The 14,929-nt window shown below is 37.9% G+C and overlaps 1 protein-coding gene across 1 annotated transcript in view; it reads left to right on the top strand.

Moving 5' to 3' along the window:
* The window catches only part of SCEL (sciellin), a 329,317-nt gene that overhangs the window by 76,754 nt on the left and 237,634 nt on the right, over positions 1-14,929 (top strand). The window lies entirely within an intron of this gene.

Below are 14,929 nucleotides of genomic sequence, written 5' to 3' on the forward strand. Positions count from 1 at the left end.
TAGAACTTTCAGATACTATTTTCCCTAGGTGACTTTATTATTTTGATATCAACTGCCATTTCCTTAAAACAGGTTTTTTATTAAAAAATTTCCTTATTTTTCAAACAGTCTTAAGATTTTTAAAATTTCTACTGGCATCTTAATTTTCACTGTTGAAAAAGAAAAATATCTCTCTTTCCTTCTAAGCTATTATTTTTCCTCTTATCATTTCTCTGTCATTCTCTTGAAAATATACTTTTTTTGCTTGTGTTGTGGAAAAGAAATGGAAGGGACCTAGTCTGGATTTGAGACAATATGAAGATTCTGGCAAGTAGATAAGGGTCTAGGGAAGTATTTAGCAACTAAAATCCTTGGAATTGCATCTAAGAAAAGTAACACGTTGCAATATTAAGAAAAAAAAAACCTTTCTGGCTCTTTTTAGCTTAATCGTAGGCTATACTAAACTATTAGATTACTCTTTCAGAAAGAGTTATCAAGAACTACAAAGGCCCAAACTTTTACCCTTTCTGCCAGCTAACAAGCAAGCCTGCCACAGTTCGATGGAGTCTGGTAGAAAACACGAAAATCCTGGGCCTGAGAGTAACAAAAATACAGCACAGCAAATAGTCTGAGCATCAGCACATACTTGTCTTTGTTCCCTTTGCCTCCAAGCTCCATGTAGGCAACACAGATAGGCTCAGATGGATGACTTCACGGAAGTGACTTGAGTTACAGGAGAGGAACCCTAAGCTTAGGGAACCTGAATTTTTTTTATAATGGGCAACAAGCATGCCTATAACCTTCAAGGCTGTTTGCTGTACTAAATTCTTGAAGAGATAGTTCAGAATGAATGACAGTGCCTTGTTTCACAAGAGGTGTAGAATCATGAGAGACTCATGGAAAATTGTCTCCCAACAAGTTTATATATAGGACCTAGCTCTTTCCCAAAGCCAGGAGTTGACCAGAATTTGTGTCTTTCTGGAAGCAAAACTGAGACCAATACTCACTGGTGTGCTGACAGATGTTTAACAACTGGTTCTCTGAAAAGAAAAAAAGCACTAATTTGTAGCACTTGCTGATTTCCATGGTGCAAACATTCCTACCATGGCTGATTTTAAACTACCAATAGGACCACTGAACATGGAGTTAGGAAGAGATGTACAGTAACACGCATTTGTATAGTATTTCTACCATACACGTATAATAGACGTAAATAGTCTCAAGAGACTGGATAACACCAAAATTTAGTAAAATAATTAGGAAGAGATCAGTTTTGAGTATTTACCAACTTTCAATTTAATATAATATTTAATTGTAAGTTTATGTAATTAATTTTTAATAATAACCATCTTTAACAACTGGCCTGCAAAATTCCTGAAAATTGAACAATTGGCTCTTGCAAGCCAGTCTTAGCCAGCCCAAGCACCCCACTGTCAGGACTCCTCCCTGTCTAATTAATCAAGTTCCATTGGACATTCTTCAAAACCTAGTCTCTTTTGTGTTTGTTCTACTAGCTTATTTAAAAATCCTTTTTCTCGTTTTATTTAAAGCTAAAATGATATTCATATAACCTGTTTATTTTTCAACACCATCTGGTTAATATAAATAAATCTGATCTACTGTATCCGAACTTAGAATATGTTAGAAATAACACAAATTATATAACTTTGGGGGTTCTCTTTTGGTTGTTTTCATTACTATGGAGTGAGTGTGAGTAGAAAACCTATTTGACTTTTTCTTGGAATTTGATATTTTTGAACCATCTTTTTTCTGAGGATTATATAATGAGAATTACTTCTGTAAAGTCTGTCACGAATTCTTCGGAAATTTCATAGGCTTTAAGCTGGACCAAAAGCAGTGCTCTTACAGATGGCTAAATCAGACTCATGCAAAAAACAGTAACTGAACACTTATGTGCCACATACCAGGCTAACTGAATTATTTCACATACTTTTTTCATTTAGTAATTAAAAAAACTATGAAGTAGGTATTCATTTCATTTTATGGATGGGGATGCTGAGGTTAGTCTTGGCTTCTTTATTTATATTTTGAGAAGGGAGTGTGATTATCATGCACCCCTCTCTTCTCATGATCAGTATATAGTCATTAATTATCAAACATTTCCGTGGCATTTTTAAGTAGGGAACCTTGACAAGACTGCCCTAAGGGCTCCAAGAGCGGAAAAAATATCTACATTCTGCTTGAATTGGTTATATATTTTTGGCCATAGTGATAATCCAGAATGAAATTGTGGGCCACACATTACTAAGATATGCAAGAACATTTCAAATGAAAGTAATCAAATAGTATGTTCATCAAACAGTAACTATAACTCAGTTTCAGGAAAAGTCACTGTCAATATCATTAAAAATGGTGCATGGAGCTATATAAATGCACTGATGAACTTTTTTTCAGGTGGTTTAAGCTCAGACTAACAAAAAATATCAAAGTTTTCATAGGTGATCATTTTATCTCAGTGAAATATCTTCTCTTTCAAGAAAGAGGAAAAGACCATAGCAAACTAATAAAGACTTTGGGTTAAGTATAGCTTCAGCGAGTTTTTCAAGAGAGAAAAATACTCTGACCACTTCATTTGATAAATCTAAAACAAATGAGAAAATCAGTTATTCACATCACTTGGTTTGTTGTACTACTATCACTTACCTTACCAAGGAGAAAATAAATTGCTCTCTTTCCACAAGTAATAAAAATGCTGCAATTGTATACTATAATTGCATAATATGAGTCTGGATATAGCTTAGCAAGCTTCTGTTTAATTTGTGAGTGTATAGAAATCACCATTTCAGTGGATTTATTTTGTGTCCATTTCATAACCACCATATCAGTGGGTATATTTTTAATGATTAATTGTCATCTGGGGATAGCAATTTAAAAACTGTAGAAGACATTTAGTATCTCATGTACACTATTTAAATTCTCAAGATAGAGCCTGTTGCTTAGCTTATTTTGTTGGTCTATATTTATTGCTGGACAATCTGTTCCTTTGGGGAGATATCTACCTGCAGCTGGGGTGGTGCGCTGGTATGGTAAGTTTCATAAGGTAGAGGGTGTGGATAGGGTAATTTCATTTAGAATGACCTAGGCAGATAGGCAGCATAAAGTAATTTTACCAAGGAAAGATTAGGCACCAGAAAACTATACATGATTTGAAAAATATGTATTTTTCTTTTTGTGTTTCTCTATTTTCTAATTTTTCTTTAATGATTATGTATGATTTGGGAAATAAGGAAATAGTATCACTACAATGTGATTTTTACTTTTTCCTCTGTAGTTTTATAGTTTTGGTCTAATTCCATTTAGCAGAGAAATTTCAAATTCTAGCAATATGATGTTGCTTTAGAAAAGATAAAATATACTGGCAAAAAAAAAAAAAAGAAAGAAAGAGAGGAAGAGAAAGAGAGAGAAAATTTAAAATATATTTGTTTTTTAACCAATCAGAGCCGGTACCAGGTACCATTTTGAGTTGTTTAGGTTTATAACAAGGCATATGCTGGGGCTGTTGGAGCTGGAGAGATACAGAGATATGTACTGTAAGACAAGGCCTCTGACTTCAAGTTCAGTTCTGTAAATCTTTATTGAGCATTTTAATGTAGAATAGGGATCCAGAGGTGATAAGATACAATCACTGCCTTCTCAAAGAGCTAGCAATCCAGTTAATTATAGGAACAGGAAAATAAAATTAACAATGCAGGGAAATATATATGAAGGGTCCAGTGAATGACCTGAGAGTTCAGAGTGGTGGGAAATCAATTCAATGTGGGATAAATGAAAAAGATCTCATGAGAGCTGTGGGATTTGAATTGGTCTTATTGGATGAAGAAAGCTTGGGTAAATGGGGGTATGATAGAGGGCTTTGTTTGATTGGGGGAATTGCTGCAAAAGGTGTATAGGTAGGAAAGCACAAGGCATGTTCGGGAGTCATGAATAAATCTGTTTTGTGGGCTCATGGTGGAGAGTGGTGGCAGATAAAGTTGGTTAAGTACGGATAAGATTTCACTGAAAGCTTTTCTAATATGCTTTCATAAAATGCTTTGGATATAGCTTTTTTTTTTTTTTTTTTTAAGCTTCAAGTTCATTTACTATTTAGACTACTTTGGGGCTGACCAGCCAGCCTGTGTCTGATAAGGAGAATAATGTGTTGTCCTGCATCTGCTTCTCAGCCATGTCTTGCCTATGAACCCAAAGCCTTAGAATTCTCTGTAATGAATGAGAGCCCAAAGATCGTCTTAATTTAACTATGACTTTATTATGTTGTCCTGGCCTTCTGATGTGGAATCGTTATTGGGAGTTTCCCTGTAAGCTAATAAATTAGCTTACAGAAAATGAATTTCATAGAATAGGCCCCAAGGGAAGTGTTATACTGATATCCATTTCATACACTTGTTTATAAAGTTGATGCACATTGTATTATGGTAGTAATTAAAAAACATAAAACCAGTTTTACAGATATTTTTAAACACTTTCCTCTTTCCACCTATTCTCCTTGTTAATCCTCATCAACTTCTACCATTTTCAAAAGATGATGGTGGTGGTGTTGACAATAATTATTCAAAATAAATATTTTAAAAGCAGCATAACTGTGTTGGAACTTGTTCACACAACACTAAATTATCCTGAGGAGATGGTCACTGGGTATGAGTGGGGTAGTGGGGAGAGAACACAGTCCATCAATGAAGCTAATGCTTTGGTCCATTTCTGCCTATCCCAGTCCCGTTCAGCTACAGATACAGAGGGTCTTCCCTACGCCAGGCTCCTCACCTGCCTGGATTTTGAACTCATCCTGTCCAAGGCAACAATATATCACTGGAATCATACATACCTGATGATGGGATCTGGAGTGAATATAAATTGAGTAGCATATTCCTATGAACCACCCCCTCAACCACTGTCCTCCTCTCCCTCCATTGTGTTCAACACAGTCTTAAGAAAAAATTCTTACCATGACTTCCTTTTCTGTACTCCAGTATCACCTTCAGAATGGCTGTTATGCTTCTAACTTCAGCCTCTTGTCTGGGACCCTATGTTCTTCCTAAGCCTTTTCAACCCCTTTCCTGGGAATTCCTGCTAGAACCCTGAGAAGGGCATAAGACTGGTTCAGAACCACAAAGCTGATATGGCTGTGGCTCTAAGGAGGGCCACCTGAGTATCCATATCAGATTAATTGACCTGGAGTTTGTTACCTTTCTTTGAGGTGTTTGAAATGTTACTTCCTTCTTAATTCTGAGGGGTGTATAAGGAAATATACATAAGAACACATCTAGTGTAGTAACCATTTATTAAATTCTTAATGTGTAGACGAACAGGCAAGTATATGTTTAAGGAGTTAGATGTGCATTTCCTTCTTTTGGTTTGTAACACAAGAGCTGTTATTAATCTGAAAGCATCTGAGACCTAACTGATTCACAATTTATATCTGCAAACTGTATGTCTTTATAGTGGTTTTTAAATATCTGATAACTATATCTTTAAACCTTAGAGTGAATATTATATTTTCAAATGAGTACTAACTTTTTATATAAATCAGATTGGACCAGGTGCCCACCTAGATCATACTATTCTAGAGAATATTTGATGCTTCATGTAGTTCACCCACTAAGTCTACTGAACACCTACTATGTGCAAGTCAATATGCTATAAAAATGAGTAAAGCATAGTCCTGGCCCTAGTGTGGAGGGATTAAGACAATGGCACATAGACATGGACACAGAACAGGGTAGCCAATACAACCTTTAAAGGACAAGAAAGCAGTTTTAATAATAATGACATGATCTTAGTTTTTTATCCTTGGCTAAGATAAAGAATAATTATATACTCAAGATGCAAATTATTCCTGGCTTAATTATCTCTATCAATTTGAAGGAACAGACACTCAGGTGTGCAGACAGATGCCATACTCCGTTGGGAGCACTTAATCTATGTCTTTTTATTGGGGCGGAGGTAGGGAGGATTCACTGATTTAAAATGATGTTACATTCTTTAAGAACAAGGTAGCAGAAGACCTTTTCTTAAACTGTATTTCACTATGCATGACCTTTGCCTGAATGTTCTTTGCAGCTACAAAGACAGCCTAGCTGATGGCAAAATCCACATTTTCATGTCAAGCTAATTTAGGGAACATTTCATCCCTTAGCTTCACAGTGTGAAGAACATTAATAATTCAGTGGTTTGTATACATTTCCATTCATTCTCCTTGAGAAGATGTTTACACTGCAAAACAATGGTGCAGGGATGGCGGAGTTGGGAAGACCTGCCTCTTGGGTTGGAGACATGCTCTTGTGGTGTCTTTTTTGCCACCCCGTCCCCATGCTTCCCCACAACCCCCGGCTCTTTTAGAATATCTGTGCCTTCAGCAACAGTGAACATTCAGTGGAGCTGAAGGAGTGGTAGGGTTTATTAGTGCCTTATGCCTTTAGCAACCCCTCATTGATACCCTTCATGCCATGTCTGTCTAGGTTGTTAAATAATTTTTTTTAAAGTTTCTTTTCTATACTTTGGTGCAAAATTGTTTACGCTGGGTCAAAACAAAGATTTTTTTAAAATGTAGACTTTAAGGGAAGATTCCAGAGACTTGGTCCCTTGGGAATTACCCCTCTGTGAAAAAATTCTATTTCTTTTGTGCTAGAGACCTGGCAATGGCAAAATGGACTGCCACTGTGAACCATTTATTCTGTCTCACTGGACAGAATAAATGGTTTCCTAATTGAAGCTATGTCATGACATGAACTGTAAGATGTGGTAGCAATAATTTACTCTCAGCTTAAAGAGATGACAGAAAATTCTCTGCTCTTTTTAAAAGCTTTTTTTCCCCAACTAGACTGTGAGATAATGTTTAAAAAAGGAATACTCTTTGCAGTACTATTTACACATTAATTTAAGCTACATATTTTGCAATATTTTAAAAGAACTAATTAAAAAGCATTGTGTGTGTGCTTTTGAATAGCATCATTTTTAGTAAGTACATCAGAGTTTCTTAAGCATAATTTCATTTATGGTGAATTGTAAGTTCATTTATTATGTCCTATAGGCCATAGACATTATATTAAAACATGTATATATGTAACAACTCCACACACACACACACACACACACACACACACACACTTTGTTTATATTAACCACTAACACATGGAAATTTAGTATAATAACAATTGTGGGATTTCAGAAATAATAGGCAAAATAATTATTCCAAATGATGTTAAGATACTTGGTAATCTAGTTAGATCTCTATACCACACCTTTCACAAAAATACATTCCAAATAGTTAAAGGTATAGACACTAAAAAAACCCTCAAACTAGAGGAATGCTAGAAGAAAAGGAATGAAACATAGGTTTATAATTGTGGGATGAGGAAGTGCTATCTCAGCATGATGTAAACCTAAAAACCATAAAGAAAATCAACATAATAAAAAATTTATTTGAAAAGATAAAAGTAAATGTAAAAGATAAGTGAGAGGTTGGGAGAAAAATATATGCAATGTATGTAAAGACAAAAGATTAATATCCAGATTATCTTACTAACATTCTACTAATAAATATGAAAAAGACAATCAGCCAAATAGAAAATTGACAAAGAACTCAGAGTTCCTTTAATGAAAGAAGGGGTATAAATGTCCAAAAACTTATGAAAAAATGACCCATTTCAATAATTATTAAATAAATGAAAATTAAACAATAACAAGATATATTTTTCACCCACTTGATTGGCAACATTTCAACAGATTGATAACATGTGTCTTTAGTGAGGGAAAATGGGCACTCTCATAATTGTATTGATGGGAGTGAATATAGGTATAGCTTTTTTTTTTTTAACATCTTTATTGGAGTATAATTGCTTTACAATGGTGTGTTAGTTTCTGCTTTATAACAAAGTGAATCACTTATACATATACATATGTCCCCATATCTCTTCCCTCTTGCATCTCCCTCCCTCCCACCCTCCCTATCCCACCCCTCTAGGTGGTCACAAAGCACCGAGCTGATCTCCCTGTGCTATGCGGCTGCTCCCCACTAGCTATCTATTTTACATTTGGTAGTGTATATATGTCCATGCCACTCTCTCACTTTGTCCCAGCTTACCCTTCCCCCTGCCCATATCCTCAAGTCCATTCTCTAGTAGGTCTACATCTTTATTCCCATTTTGCCCCTAGTTTCTTCATGACCAATTTTTTTTTTTTTTTAGGTTCCATACGTATGTGTTAGCATATGGTATTTGTTTTTCTCTTTCTGACTTACTTCACTCTGAATGACAGTCTCTAGGTCCATCCACCTCACTACGAATAACTCAGTTTCGTTCCTTTTTATAGCTGAGTAATATTCCATTTTATATATGTGCCACATCTTCTTTATCCATTCATCTGTCGATAGACACTTAGGTTGCTTCCATGTCCTGGCTATTATAAATAGAGCTGCAATAAACATTTTGGTACATGACTCTTTTTGAATTATGGTTTTCTCAGGGTATATGCCCAGTAGTGGGATTGCTGGGTCGTATGGTAGTTCTATTTGTAGTTATTTAAGGAACTTCCATACTGTTCTCCATAGTGGCTGTATCAATTTACATTCCCACCAACAGTGCAAGAGGGTTCCCTTTTCTCCACACCCTCTCCAGCATTTATTCTTTGTAGATTTTTTGATGATGGCCATTGTGACCGGTGTGAGATGATACCTCATTGTAGTTTTGATTTGCATTTCTCTAATGATTAATGATGTTGAGAAATCTTTCATGTGTTTGTTAGCAACCTGTATCTCTTCTTTGGAGAAATGTCTATTTAGGTCTTCTGCCCATTTTTGAACTGGGTTGTTTTTTTTTGATATTGAGCTGCATGAGCTGCTTGTGAATTTTGGAGATTAATCCTTTGTCAGTTGCTTCGTTTGCAAATATTTTCTCCCATTCTGAGGGTTGCCTTTTCGTCTTGTTTATGGTTTCCTTTGCTGTGCAAAAGCTTTTAAGTTTCATTAGGTCCCATTTGTTTATTTTTGTTTTTATTTCCATTTCTTTAGGAGGTGGGTCAAAAAGGATCTTGCTGTGATGTATGTCATAGAGTGTTCTGCCTATGTTTTCCTCTAAGAGTTTGATGGTGTCTGGCCTTACATTTAGGTCTTTAATCCATTTTGAGTTTATTTTTGTGTATGGTGTTAGGGAGTGTTGTACTTTCATTTTTTTACATGTAGCTGTCCAGTTTTCTCAGCACCACTTATTGAAGAGGCTGTCTTTTCTCCACTGTATATTCTAGCCTCCTTTATCAAAGATAAGGTGACTATATGTGTGTGGGTTTATCTCTGGGCTTTCTATCCTGTTCCACTGATCTATATTTCTGTTTTGTGCCAGTACCATACTGTCCTGGTTACTGTAGCTTTGTAGTATAGTCTGAAGTCAGGGAGACTGATTCCTCCAGCTCCATTTTTCTTTCTCAAGATTGCTTTGGCAATTCGGGGTCTTTTGTGTATCCATACACATTGTGAAATTTTTTGTTCTAGTTCTCTGAAAAATGCCAGTGGTAGTTTCATAGGGATTGCATTGAATCTGTAGATTGCTTTGGGTAATAGAGTCATTTTCACAATGTTGATTCTTCCAATCCAAGAACATGGTATATCTCTCCATCTATTTATATCATCCTTAATTTATTTCATCAGTGTCTTATAATTTTCGGCATACAAGTCTTTGTCTCCTTAGGTAGGTTTATTCCTAGGTATTTTATTCTTTTTGTTGCAGTGGTAAATGGGAGTGTTTTCTTAATTTCACTTTCAGATTTTTCATCATTAGTGTATAGGAATGCAAGAGATTTCTGTGCATTAATTTTGTATCCTGCTACTTTACCAATTCATTGATTAGCTCTAGTAGTTTTCTGGTAGCATCTTTAGGATTCTTTACGTATAGTACCATGTCATCTGCAAACAGTGACAGCTTTACTTCTTCTTTTCCAATTTGGACTCCTTTTATTTCTTTTTCTTCTCTGATTGCTGTGCCTAAAACTGCCAAAACTATGTTGAATAATAGTGGTGAGAGTGGGCAACCTTGTCTCGTTCCTGATCTTAGTGGAAATGGTTTCAGTTTTTCACCATTGAGGATGACGTTGGCTGTGGGTTTGTCATATATGGCCTTTATAATCTTGAGGAAAGTTCCCTCTATGCCTACTTTCTGGAGGGTTTTTATCATAAATGGGTGTTGAATTTTGTCTAAAGCTTTCTCTGTATCTATTGAGATGATCATATGGTTTTTCTCCTTCAATTTGTTAATATGGTGTATTACGTTGTTTGATTTGCGTATATCGAAGAATCCTTGCATTCCTGGGATAAACCCCACTTGATCATAGTGTATGATCCTTTTAATGTGCTGTTGGATTCTGTTTGCTAGTATTTTGTTGTGGATTTTTGTATCTATGTTCATCAGTGATATTGGCCTGTAGTTTTCTATCTTTGTGACGTCTTTGTCTGGTTTGGGTATCAGAGTGATGGTGGCCTCGTAGAATGAGTTTGGGAGTGTTCCTCCCTCTGCTATATTCTGGAAGAGTTTGAGAAGGATAGGTGTTAGCTCTTCTCTAAATGTTTGATAGAATTCGCCTGTGAAGCCATCTGGTCCTGGGCTTTTGTTTGTTGGAAGATTTTTAATCACAGTTTCAATTTCAGTGCTTGTGATTGGTCTGTTCATATTTCTGTTTCTTCCTGGTTCAGTCTCAGAAGGTTGTACATTTCTAAGAATTTACATTTCTTCCAGGTTGTCCATTTTATTCGCATATAGTTGCTTGTAGTAATCTCTCATGATCCTTTGTATTTCTGCAGTGTCAGTTGTTACTTCTCCTTTTCCATTTCTAATTCTATTGATTTGAGTCTTCTCCCATTTTTTCTTGATAAGTCTGGATAATGGTCTATCAATTTTGTTTATCTTCTCAAAGAACCAGCTTTTAGTTTTATTGATCTTTGCTATTGTTTCCTTCATCTCTTTTTCATTTATTTCTGATCTGATCTTTATGATTTCTTTCCTTCTGCTAACTCTGGGGGTTTTTTTTCCTTCTTTCTCTAATTGCTTTAGGTGTAAGGTTAGGTTGTTTATTTGAGATGTTTCTTGTTTCTTAAGGTAGGATTATATTGCTATAAACTTCCCTCTTAGAACTGCTTTTGCTGCATCCCATAGATTTTGGGTCATTGTGTTTTTATTGTCATTTGTTTCTATGTATTTTTTGATTTCTTCAGTGATCTCTTGGTTATTAAATAGTGTGTTGTTTAGCCTCCATGTGTTTGTATTTCTTACAGATTTTTTCCTGTAATTGATATCTAATCTCATAGCGTTGTGGTCACAAAAGATACTTGATATGTTTTCAATTTTCTTAAATTTACCAAGGCTTGATTTGTGACCCAAGGTATGATCTATCCTGGAGAATATTCCATGAGCACTTGAGAAGAATGTGTGTTCTGTTGTTTTTGGATGGAATGTCCTATAAATATCAATTAAGTCCATCTTTTTTAATGTATCATTTAAAGCTTGTGTTTCCTTATTGATTTTCATTTTGGATGATCTGTCCATTGGTGAAAGCGCAGTGTTAAAGTCCCCTACTATGATTGTGTTACTGTCGATTTCCCCTTTTATGGCTTTCAGTATTTGCCTTATGTATTGAGGTGCTCCTATGTTGGGTGCATAAATACTTACAATTGTTATATCTTCTTCATGGATTGATCCCTTGATCATTATGTAGTGGCCTTCTTTGTCGCTTGTAATAGTCTTTGTTTTAAAGTCTATTTTGTCCAATATGAGAATTGCTACTCCAGCTTTCTTTTGATTTCCATTTGCATGGAATATCTTTTTCCATCCCTTCTCTTTCAGTCTGTATGTGTCCCTAGGTCTGAAGTGGGTCTCTTGTAGACAGCATATATATGGGTCTTGTTTTTGTATCCATTCAGCCAATCTATGTCTTTTGGTTGGAGCATTTATTCCATTTACATTTAAGGTAAATATCAATAGATATGTTCCTATTACCATTTTCTGAATTGTTTTGGGTTTATTATTGTAGGTCTTTTCCTTCTCTTGTGTTTCCTGCCTAGAGAAGTTCCTTTAGCATTTGTTGTAAAGCTGGTTTGGTGGTGCTGAATTCTCTTAGCTTTTGCTTGTCTGTAAAAGTTTTAATTTCTCCTTCGAATCTGAATGAGATCCTTGCTGGGTAGAGTAATCTTGGTTGTAGGTTTTTCTCCTTCATCACTTTAAATATGTCCTGCCACTCCCTTCTGGCCTGCAGAGTTTCTGCTGAAAGATCAGCTGCTAACCTCATGGGGATTCCCTTATGTGTTATTTGTTGTTTTTCCCTTGCTGCTTTTAATATTTGTTCTTTGTATTTAAGTTTTGATAGTTTGATTAGTATGTGTCTTGGCGTGTTTCTCCTTGGATTTATCCTGTATGGGACTCTCTGTGCTTCCTGGACTTGATTAACTGTTTCCTTTCTCATATTACAGAAGTTTTCAACTATAATCTCTTCATATATTTTCTCAGTCCCTTTCTTTTTCTCTTCTTCTTCTGGGACCCCTATAATTTGAATGTTGGAGCATTTAATGTTGTCCCAGAGGTCTCTGAGTCTGTCCTCAATTCTTTTCATTCTTTTTTCTTTACTCTGCTCTGCAGTAGATATTTCCACTATTTTATCTTCCAGGTCACTTATCCGTTCTTCTGCCTCAGTTATTCTGCTATTGATCCCTTCTAGTGAATTTTAAATTTCATTTATTGTGTTGTTCATCACTGTTTGTTTGCTCTTTAGTTCTTCTAGGTCCTTGTTAAATGTTTCTTGTATTTTTGCCATTCTATTTCCAAGATTTTGGATCATCTTTACTATCATTATTCTGAATTATTTTCAGGTAGACTGCCTATTTCCTCTTCATTTGTTAGGTCTGGTGGGTTTTTGCCTTGCTCCTTCGTCTGCTGTGTGTTTCTCTGTCTTCTCATTTTGCTTAACTTACTGTGTTTGGGGTCTCCTTTTCACAGGCTGCAGGTTCGTAGTTTCCATTGTTTTTGGTGTCTGTCCCCAGTGGCTAAGGTTGTTTCATTGGGTTGTGTAAGCTTCCTGGTGGAGGGGAGTAGTGCCTGTGTTCTGGTGGATGAGCCTGGATCTTGTCTTTCTGGTGGGCAGGTCCACGTCTGGTGGTGTGTTTTGGGGTGTCTGTGGCCTTATTATGATTTTAGGCAGCCTCTGTGCTAATGGATGGGTTTTTGTTCCTGTCTTGCTAGTTGTTTGGCATAGGGTGTCCTGCACTGTAGCTTGCTGGTCGTTGAGTGGAGCTGTGTCTTGGCATTGAGATGGAGATCTCTGGGAGATTTTCGCCATTTGATATTACATGGAGCTGGGAGGTCTCTTGTGGACCAGTGCCCTGAACTTGGCTCTCCCACTTCAGAGGCACAGCCCTGTTGCCTGGCTGGAGCACCAAGAGCCTGTCCTCCACACGCACGGCTCAGAATAAAAGGGAGGAAAAAAAAAGAAAGAAAGAAAGAAGAAGGCAAAATAAAATAAAATGAAATAAAATAAATTTATTAAAAAAATTTTAAGGGAAAATATTTTTTAAGTAATGAAAATAAAAAACAAACAAAAAACAGACAGACAGAACCTTAGGACAAATGGTAAAAGCAAAGCTATACAGACAAAATCACACACAGAAGCATACACATACACACTCACAAAAAGAGAAAAAGGGAAATATATATATATACATCGTTGCTCCCAAAGTCCACCTCCTCAATTTGGGATGATTCGTTGTCTATTCAGGTATTCCACAGATGCAGTGTACATCAAGTTGATGGTGGAGATTTAATCCGCTGCTCCTGAGGCTGCTGGGAGAAATTTCCCTTTCTCTTCTTTGTTCGCACAACTCCCAGGGTTCAGCTTTGGATTTGGCCCCGCCTCTGCGTGTAGGTCGCCTGACGGCATCTGTTCTTCGCTCAGACAGGATGGGGTTAAAGGAGCAGCTGCTTCGGGGGCTCTGGCTCACTCAGGCCGCGGGGAGGGAGGGGTACAGAGGAGGCGGGGCGAGCCTGCGGCATCAGAGGCCGGCGTGACATTGCACCAGCCTGAGGCGCGCCGTGCGTTCTCCCGGGGAAGTTGTCCCTGCATCATGGGACCCTGGCCGTGGCGGGCTGCACAGGCTCCCGGGAGGGGCGGTGTGGAGAGTGACCTGTGCTCACACACAGGCTTCTTGGTGGCGGCAGCAGCAGCCGTAGCGTCTCACGCCCGTCTCTGGGGTCCGCGCTGATAGCCGCAGCTTGAGCCTGTCTCTGGAGCTCCTTTAAGCGGCTCTCTGAATCCCCTCTCCTCATGCACCAGGAAACAATGGTTTCTTGCCTCTTCGGCAGCTGCAGACTTTTTCCCGGACTCCCTCCCGGCTAGCTGTGGCGCACTAGCCCCCTTCAGGCTGTGTTCATGCAGCCAACCCCAGTCCTCTCCCTGGGATCCGACCTCCGAAGCCTGAGCCTCAGCTCCCAGCCCCCGCCCGCCCCGGCGGGTGAGCAGACAAGCCTCTCGGGCTGGTGAGTGCTGCTCGGCGCTGAGCCTCTGTGCGGGAGTCTCTCCGCTTTGCCCTCCGCACCCCTGTGGCTGTGCTCTCCTCTGTGGCTCCAAAGCTTCCCCCCTCCGCCACCTGCAGTCTCCGCCCGCGAAGGGCCTTCCTAGTGTGAGGAAACTTTTCCTCCTTCAGAGCTCCCTCCCACTGGTGCAGGTCCCATCCCTATTCTTTTGTCTCTGTTTTTTCTTTTTTCTTTTGCCCTACCCAGGTACGTGGGGAGTTTCTTGCCTTTTGGGAAGTCTGAGGTCTTCTGCCAGCATTCAGTAGGTGTTCTGTAGGAGTTGTTCCACATGTAGATGTAATTCTGATGTATTTGCGGGGAGGAAGGTGATCTCCGTGTGTTACTCCTCCGCCGTCTTGAAGCTCCTCCACCAGGTATAGCTTTTTGTAAGGCAA

This window comes from Eschrichtius robustus, chromosome 18 (assembly GCF_028021215.1).
Source record: "Eschrichtius robustus isolate mEscRob2 chromosome 18, mEscRob2.pri, whole genome shotgun sequence".
Classification (NCBI taxonomy): domain Eukaryota; kingdom Metazoa; phylum Chordata; class Mammalia; order Artiodactyla; family Eschrichtiidae; genus Eschrichtius; species Eschrichtius robustus.